The sequence below is a fragment of the Anomalospiza imberbis genome, chromosome 16, assembly GCF_031753505.1.
Source record: "Anomalospiza imberbis isolate Cuckoo-Finch-1a 21T00152 chromosome 16, ASM3175350v1, whole genome shotgun sequence".
In the NCBI taxonomy this organism is placed as follows: domain Eukaryota; kingdom Metazoa; phylum Chordata; class Aves; order Passeriformes; family Viduidae; genus Anomalospiza; species Anomalospiza imberbis.
Genome location: NC_089696.1, coordinates 5,233,727 through 5,243,112, shown reverse-complemented (window position 1 = coordinate 5,243,112; position 9,386 = coordinate 5,233,727). Strand labels below are relative to the sequence as shown.

At 39.5% G+C, this 9,386-nt stretch overlaps 1 long non-coding RNA gene across 1 annotated transcript; it reads right to left on the bottom strand.

Annotated features, from left to right (window-relative positions):
• Positions 1-4,373: 4,373 nt before the first annotated feature.
• LOC137483360 (uncharacterized) lies at positions 4,374-8,482 on the bottom strand. The gene is made up of 2 exons (XR_011004433.1): positions 8,356-8,482; positions 4,374-4,698 (listed from the first exon to the last, which is right to left on the bottom strand). It is a non-coding gene; the product is annotated as an uncharacterized lncRNA (long non-coding RNA).
• Between the last annotated feature and the right edge of the window lie 904 nt (positions 8,483-9,386).

Here is a 9,386-nt window from a genome sequence, read left to right as displayed (position 1 = left end):
TGTCTGTCTTTGGGTGAGGACAGGACCCTATCAGCAGAAAACAATTCCCTAGTTATACTACACTTATTTACCACCTTTTTAGCTCTCTGAACATCCATTGCAAGGTCAGAGAGGCAACAGTGATGCCACAAGGAAGCAAGAGGACACTGCATGAGCTGCAAGGCCAGCCATGCCTGCCTTGGAGCAGTCCCAGAGCTTCAACTGCAGAGGTGCAAATAATCCTTCAGTGCCAAGGGCCTGATTGAAGACTGCTTTTTGATTCATTGGGCTCCAAATTAAGGTCAGACCTGCTCATTTTTTACTTTCAATGAACTTTTAGCCTCAGGTACCACTGAGCAAACACTCCAGATGTCAAGCACATAGACTTAACTTCATCAGCTCCTTCTCTCGAGCACACTGCTGCAACAAGGTCACTGAGATTCAGGCAGAGGCTGGAGAATTCTGGCTGGCAAAATCCACAGCCAGAAAGTGCAGCATGTGCATAGGTGTTTGCAAAAGCACAGGCAGTCTTCGAGTCTCCTGACCTTGAGATATTTTCTTAGAATATGCCTCTAAAATTGTAGGCACTTAAAAGCAAAACCAGCTGAAAACAGAACCATATTATTAGAAGTTGTGTGATGGGATAATGCCAGCTCATTTCATGAGCTAAGTTCTATGCTTTCATTCAAAATAACCGAGTGAACAATCTTTCTCAAATGTCTCCCCCACCTCCCATTTTCTTTTAATTGTGGGCCAAGCCCAAATCCCCTGTCAGCCGTGTGCAGCTAACCTTCAATTTCTGTCAGCATGGTTTACCATCAGCCTGAAATCCTCAATCATGAACCTACACACCGTTACCTGAAGCAGCTGCTTTTTTTCTAGTTAACCTTTTAAACTATTAAAGCTCGTTTTTTTAGTCAGGGTCATCTTTCCTTTGCTTCCCCTTCCCTGATCCCTTTTTCTCCGTCACCCAATTACTCACACATGAGCTTAAAAGCATGTTAAATGGATTTATTTGGCTCACTCTCTTTGACTCACTGGCCTTTAAATAAGCAGTAAATGTTTTGTTATTTAAGATAAACCATTGCCTTTCTGCATCTATTTGTCTACTTATACGGCTGCATTTTATTTTCAGTTTGGATTATAATTTACAACTTGGAACTTGGTTGCTAGCAAGAACTGAATCCATCCTCATGTTTGCTCAGGATTCTGAAGGAGTGCTGCCAATGGCTTTTCAATAGTGTCCTGCCACATCCATACACAAAACTATAAAGCACCTTATATTACCTCAGAGTGCAACAATAGAAAAGCTATTTCTAGGAAAGTCTACAACAATGCATTGCTGTCTAGGACTCCAAAATCACAGCTACATCTCAACAGCACACTTCAGATTTTATTCATCTGAAGGAGAGCCAGGCCAGTGCAATGGCACAATGCAACTTTTTGTCACTACAAGGTGTGGTGTGAACAAGGTTTCTGACAAACAGTGAATTAGCCCTGGAAAAGAGTTTAGTTTTGCCTTGAAAATCAGCACAGATGAGTATCTTCCTTTAATATAGGTTAAATAAAAATTTACATATTTTGAAAGAAGTAGAACCCTTGTCCTGTCTTATTCAGAAAGGTAAAACAGTAGACAGTGTTTTACTTGAACCCCTGCCCAACCTCTCACTTGTCTTTAGGTGACTTTTATTACTCACAGTAATAAAAAGACCATTATCTTGGAATTCAGGTACACAATTGAGATATTTCCAGATAGTTCAATGACATTCAAAATAAGTGGAAAAATATGCATATTGATTTTCTGGTTTGACAGCATTAAGATTTATTTACTCTTGATGTTGCAGTGACCTCTAGTTTGTCTTGGTCAGTACATACCTCAAGGGTTGATAAACCTTAATATTCACCTCCATGAGAGTCAATATCCACTTTATAATATAAAACCTATCCCATGGGACAAACATTAATATTGTTGAATAGATTCAGTCCCTCACCTCTTTCTTCTCTTAATGTGAAAAATGACCGAGCTTGAATTGTTGGCAAAATTGAGGGGAAGGAAAAAAAATGGCAATGAATTCTGACAAACTAAAGAATGTGCAAAATGTATTGTTGCCCTTTATCTAAAAGGACTCTGGATGAAAGGATCATCCAGATTTGGGCATTAGAGAAGAGTCAGGTTGGTTTTACAGGATAACTTCAAACTTGTTCTAGTAGAAATTTACCTACAACTGAAAACTCGAGATACAACTTGCCCATTTCTAACTGACTGTCTTCTGGTGATGCTCTTCCCAAAAGGCACCAACAGATGGAGTGGGATGTTGATTTTCTTCCCGGAATACAACAACAGCTGGATGGGATGTTGTTTTCCTAGTACCAGTGTTAACTTCTGGTTGATTGTGCAGCTCCCAAAAATTCATTCTGGCTATCATGAATTATAATTACCAGTGCATGTTTGGGAGTTTCCTACAGAGACAACCACAGTCCAGAACAAAATATAGGAATTTTGTAATTACATCTCTCTTTTAACCATTCAGGTTGGCTGCTTTACCACTGGGGGTATCTTATGCCCTACAGGCTGTGCTCATTCCTGTCAGGGAACTTAGCCAAGGGACAGAATAAGTTTCCACATACTACAGAAGATTGTGAAGTCAGTTTGGACTGACTGCTATTGCCATTAAAATATCAGGGGTTTTTTTCCAAAGCTTACTATAGAAAACATCTGGGAATTCTTCTATTCAGGTATCAGATACTGTGAGATGAATTTTTTTTAGTTTTTTTACAGAACTGCTGTCTGCCTCTGTGAGTGATGAACTGGCACTAGGCCAGGCTGACACACATCTGGGTGTTCATCTTTTAAGTTGAAGAGAGTTATCAATGCAGCTCAACTTTCTGATGATTAATTCCTACTTTTGAATTTTCTGGTGGGAAAAAATTCCCCTGCAACAGCTGCTGCAGCCCGGAAAGGATCCACTGCAGGAACGTGGGCAAGGGGGAAATGTGTCCTGGTGTCCAACTGACTTGTAGTTGCCAGAAGAGCTTTGAAGATTTTAAGAGATGATTTATATTAGGAAGGTTGTAATTTATACTGAAAACTGGACCAGTGCCCAGGGCTGGGCTAAGTGTCATGAAAAGCTTTGTATGTCCTCCCACACATTTCACTGTATAATCATAAACTGCTACATTCATGTTGAAAAATGCAAGATTTTTTAATAAAACACATGAAGTAGAACCATTTCCAGCTCTGTTCCACCACTAAAAATCTTAGGTAGTAAATTTTTTATCAAATATTCTTGCAAATTATTTGGTGTATTTCCAGATCTATTTTTACTATATATGTTAAATCAGAAAATTTATTTCCCAGACAAATTAAAGAACTAATGAAGTTTTCAGGAGGTCTATTTTAGTTACAGTCTTACTCTTAACTTCCATAAATAATACAGTGCATGAAAGTCTTCAGTTCATCTTTATGCTGATTATGGCATTTTGTATTCAATGGGTACCTCTTGGTCAGCAATAATGAAGATGTAACAATAGAAGTGAAATAAAATTCAGTGAGTATTTTCAAGTATGCATTCTTCACTTGTAATTAAAGCTCCACAAATCTCTTTTAGAAGCCGTATTACCTGCAATATTGCTAGCACCTCACCTAAGTAGAAGAGCTGTAAATCAGATAGTGAAGCAAATCTCATTTTGAAACTACTTGATTCTATGTAAAGCTATTCACTAAACTTTAATACTTACATTGATTCTTCAGAGCAAGAAGGAACAGAATCAAATCTGAACTGCACTTTAACAATAAGTCCCACTGGACACAGCTGAGGCAAATCTGGCTTGTGAAAATTGCCAAGCCAATGCACAACATTTTTTATTGCCAAAAGCAGGAGTTCTGCTCCTCTGCTACGGTCCCTGACTGAAAGCTCTTCCAAAACTATCCTTGTGATTAGGAAACCTCTGTTAATCTCCAATCTAAAATTACTGATAGCCAGTTCAGATTTATTGATTTTTGTTATAATCATTGTTTGGTGAAGATCCTTCTTTCCTAAGCCTGTTGTGCAGGCTTATTTCCCTCATTGCCTTAATTCCTTTACTCTGCATCCCATCAGATTTTCTAGTGTCAGAAAGAGAGGCCATTCATCCCTTCTCTCTTGTACCAGCACCTTGGGCACCTCCTCCAGTTTCTTTTACCTGAGGCCACAGCTGCTGAGTCACAGGGAGAATTCCTGCTGGATTCTCCTCCTTGACATCAGTTTTTATCACCAGGCTTCCAAAAGTGAGGGTTAATTTCTGTTCCTGTGCCACTGATCAGACACAGACACAGCAGCATCTGACCTCTAACACCAACTTTCATCTGTCTGCTCCTCTCCTCTCAAAACACACCTTGGAACTGGCTGCATGTGTTCACTATCCAGTGCTAAAGGTGCTGCTACTTTTCAGTTGAAAACCAAGAGTGTTTTTTTGTTGTTTCAATGGTTTGCCATTGAGCTGGTCTTCTTATGTGAACAAACTTACAGAAATTAAAGAATCTTCTTCTAAAGTTAAAAATAATTACCTGCTTTTCCCTGGGGAAAGCAGTGTCTTTGCCTCAAATGCAGATTTTGATTTTCTGTTACTTTGGAAATCACCAGGTTATACCATAACAAAGCTTAGAATTTTCTGTGAAGTTAGGCTTGTCTCTTAAATATCCAGTACCTCAAGAAGAGGTGATATCTGGTGATGTGGCTCCTTTTGAGACACAGAAAACTGAAGTTCAAGGGTTTACACTGAAACAGAGTGAGAACATTTGTAAAGTATGACATTTTTCACAGGATAAGATGTCATTTCCTGCCCAGATCCACGTCCATATTCTCTTTTTGGCACAAGAATACAGGAGTCTGAAGAAACACTTGTAGTTATTTTTTGTGATGTGTATTTCTGAACACAAGCTGTGACATTAATCTAATGTATGTCTCTCTGCATTAACCAATCAACAAATTCTTGAAATATTGCATTCCTAAAACTGAGTGCTGGAGGTTAGAATGTACCTAAAATGGTCTGCTGATAATTTGTTTCTTCTCTTCTCGCCTGGGTGGGTAAAGTCTAAATATTTACACTATTTGGTACATAAATTGTATTGTACTTGGAATCATTCTGAAGTTCTGCAGCCTAGATTTATTCGAGAAAGTCATGATATTCAAAAAAGTTTAGAGTCAAACATTAAAACAAAAAACCACCAGTGTATATATACAGATGCAGTATAGATTTTGGTATTTGAATGCTGGTACTAGTGGCCAAAATATAAGAAAAATCATAAATAGAGAATGTTTTTTTTTCCCCAGATCACTTTAACAAAGAGCCTGGAGGAGTTTAGAAACCCAGTAGTCCAAAAATCTGCTGCCTGTGTAACTGGTTCCCCTAGAGATCTGCTGCAGTCTGCTTGTTCTCTTCTCTCAGAGCAATCTTTAAGGATCCAATAAATCCAAACACCACTGAGAAGAGCCTCCAACCTCATACTGAAATCAGAACTGTTCCAAGGAGAAGTAGGTTAACAGAAGACAAAGCTGCACAAAACCTTTGCACTCCTGTGCAGTGTCTCTATCAGAATGTAAAAATCAGGAAATAGGACCAAAACCCTACAACTAAATACAGCAGACATTCTCACTCACAGTTATCACTTACACTCAATAATTAACAAGATTGATATTAATCCAGAGCTTTTAGAGAATTCCCACATGGATTTCCATGGTATCTCCTTAGAAAGAACGGTTTTCATGACTTTCCACCCCACTTGCTCGGGGTCCAGTGCTTTAGAGAGAATTTCAGTTTCCCATCACACTGGTGTGGAGCATGGCTCTTCCAGCAGCTAAATGCCATGGAAGGATGAAGATGGCAAGAATTAATTTCTCATCCAAACTTCCAGACTTTGTGCAGTCCCTTCATGGCTAAAGACTCCAGGCAGGATGTGGAGGGTGCATTCCTCCCCAGCAGAGAGTTGGGGGAGTTCTTTTCATAGCAAATCCCCAAGCCCCAGGGAAGGAAATGCAGTAGTCTGTAGAGCACAGTGCTATGGGAAACTCAGTCTGCAGTATAACCACAAGCAGGACAAGAACTGGAGTTTTCATTTTATGGAAACAGCCAGAAATCTGCATTTATACACGGACCCAAACGTACACAGGTGGATAAAAGACACTAAACCATTTTTGATTAGTTTCCTGGAGGTGTGATACAGATCAGATTAAAATGCCTACAATTTTCAATACAGGACTTTCTAAGATACCAAACAATAAAGCAAAGTAATTGACATGTAAAAAACAAAAACAAAAACAAAACCAAAAAAAACCCAAAAAAACCCCAAAAAACCAGCAAAACAAAACCAAAAAAAAAAAAAAAAAACCAAACAAGCAAACAGAAAAGCTCCCAAACATCCTCGGGAACAAACCTGGAAGAAAAATATTTAGAGTCATACTCAGTATAACAGGCTGAGTTCATGCTGGCACCATCTCTGCTGCTGAATTATAAACCTCTCAAAAACCAAGGCTATAATTACAGCTGGGTGACACTTGAACTTTCCATGGCCAAACATTTCACAGGACATAATTTCTGCATGAGATTTCATGGCACATTGTAAAGCCTAGAACTTCTTCTATCACAATGGAATTTTGTGATCCTCTTTTGCCAAGACATAAATGAATAATTATTGGTAAGTAATGATAAAAATTAATTACTTTCCTTTTAAGGAGCAGAATCAGTAAGAAAGCTGAGGCAAAGGCTGGAGAAGAGTGGCCAGCAGTGTTATCAGCAGTGTTTTGTTACAGTGAGTGATAGCTCCTGCTTTAGAGGAGAGGGCATTTCATATCTTCTTTTGCTTTCAATCACATCTTTTCATTAGTGGTGACTGAACCTCAAACCCAGCTGGAGATGGTGCAGGTGAGCACTTATAAGCGTGGATGGTTATCTGGAGCTTATCTGAACACTTTTATCAGCAATATTGCAATGGGAATTTCACAGGAACAGTTTTTCTGGTTCTTCCTTTTCCTGATTAGGTACTGCAAGAGCTTGTCTGCTGCTGCATGCAAGACCCAGCCTGCTGCCTGGCTGCAGTCAGAATGGGAACAAAACCAGTTCATTTCATCTGGTTTCCCAAGTGTCTTAGGGGATGCAAAATGAGCACTGAAGTGACATCACAGTAAATATAGCTATTCTTAATTTCCAGGCAAAAATCAGAAAGATAAAAAGGCTCACAAACTATAATCAGATTTTTCTATCTCTCCTTTCCCTTTTATGCCATAAAATTAGGAAAAAGTAAATTCAGATCGGGTGTGGGAAACAGCTAAGATTTAGCACAACTGGAGTGAAAACTAGAGGAAAATGAAAGCCTGGTTATTTGGGTCAGTGGAAATTGGACAAAGCAAATTAGTGGAAAACAGAATATAGAGAGAACAATTTTGAACTGGCTGGAGGGTAAATACAATGACTGATGCAAGCATCCATTTCCAGTGTGTTGAATTCCCCTGCACAGCAAACAGCTTTTACCAGCATCAATGGGGACAACTGGAAAATCATCTGCTCAGTTAATGCTGATTTCCCTTCCTGTGGCTCTGCCCACCCAAAGCAGCTCCATCCATTCATGGGTGCTGCCAGCTGGCCCAGGTTTCTCAGAGAGAGGAAGGGCTGAGGCTCTGCAGGACCCTCCCAGGGACCAGGCTCCTGCCACTGCCACCCCTGGCTCAGACACAGCAGAACCCCAGGGGCTGCTCTGGCCCATTTCAACCCACTGCTAAAGTCAGCACAAAGTGAATCACGCTTCTGACAAACAATGGCAATAAAATTATTTTCTTAAATACTTTTAAATAGGTTTAGGTCACCTAGTATATTCAGAAATTAAACACCTTGCAGTACTTCCCTTCCTTTTCTTATTGTTTTTTTTTTTCCTTCTGTTGTGGGTTGGGTTTTTTGAGGAAACACATCAATTAACAGATATTGCCGAAGGCAGACTTTTTGCTCAACAGCTGTTCTTTCACTCTAAAAAAGCAGCAGAATATATTGCAGACAGAAAAAGTCTCACTCACTATAGGCTGGAGTTAGATAACAGAGACTAAAAAGAAGTTCCAAAAGTAATCAGCCTGATACTCATTTTGTAAAAGTTCTTTTCCTTTTACATTGATTTTTCTCCTCTGAAATGTGAAATGTAGTTCAAAATATCCCATGTGGCATGTCAACTTCATTTACCCACTGCATTTCTAATATGTTTTCTCCATAGTCTTCTATCCCATCACAGCAATTGCTGTATGCCACAGCATGCTATCATGTTTTATGCAGAATTTCACAGTGAATTCAATGGTGACTAATGCTTAAAAAGAGCTGCCACAACATGGTCCTACCTTTTATTATAAAAGCACCTACCTGTGGTGTGAGATCTGGCTCTTAAAGAGGAACAGCCCCCTAATTTCTATCATTCATTTCCAAGTGTGGGAGGGAGAAGACCCACAACAAAACACAGCTCCAAGTACCCATCAAAGAGTCACATCCAGATCTGAATTCAGATTTAGGATTTATTGCAACCTTTAAGCTATTCAGGAGCAAAAGGCTGCATCCAGCCCTATATCCACCCCTGCAAACAGGTACAGATTCTCTGGAAGGCAAACCTCTTGAGGTTCCCACCAGGAACCAATGTCAGTCCCTCTAACGCCTTGGATGACACATCCCACTTCAGTGGGAGAAGGTGAGTTACTCCCCTGTGTAAAACAGGAGCTGACACTGTGTTGCTGATCAGTTTGCTGCAGGTTTTATCTGCATTCCAAGAAAATCTGAGCAATCATAATTAAACCCCATTGAGACGGCCCAGCCAATATCAGATGCTGCAAACTATATAATCCCAGTTTATAAAAATATTCAAGTTATTAAGAGAACATACATTCTCACATTTGTTAATCACATCCAGCAAGACTTGCAGCAGGGTTTTGCAGTGCAATAACTATTCAGGGGCTGGGAACTGGCCATGTTACCAGCTTTGCAGACACTGCTCTTTAGAAAAGTCCTTTCCAATGGGATGTAGGTGGCAGTGTCTTTTCTTCGTTGACTGTGAGGGAGTACAAACAATTAGCTCAGCTGGGGATGAATCATCCTTAATGCTTCCAAACAGGAATTTGCCAAATTATATACAACATTGATTATGTTTCCTAGTGCAAGAAGATACAGTTTTAATTATATGACAATTTTTCATTCTTATTGCACAAAATTGTTGCTCCAGACAAAGAATGTCATCTGCTATTGTGACATTCCCTAATTCTTGGCTCTTATCTCATATTAGCAAAGACCCCTGAACAAAAGGGAGAGTGACTACTTTGACTTTTTAGTGCAGCAGTATTTAAATAACAGGTAAAATTTAATGCTAGCTGAATTTAAACAGTCTCAGCAGGTTCACAGCAGTCAAT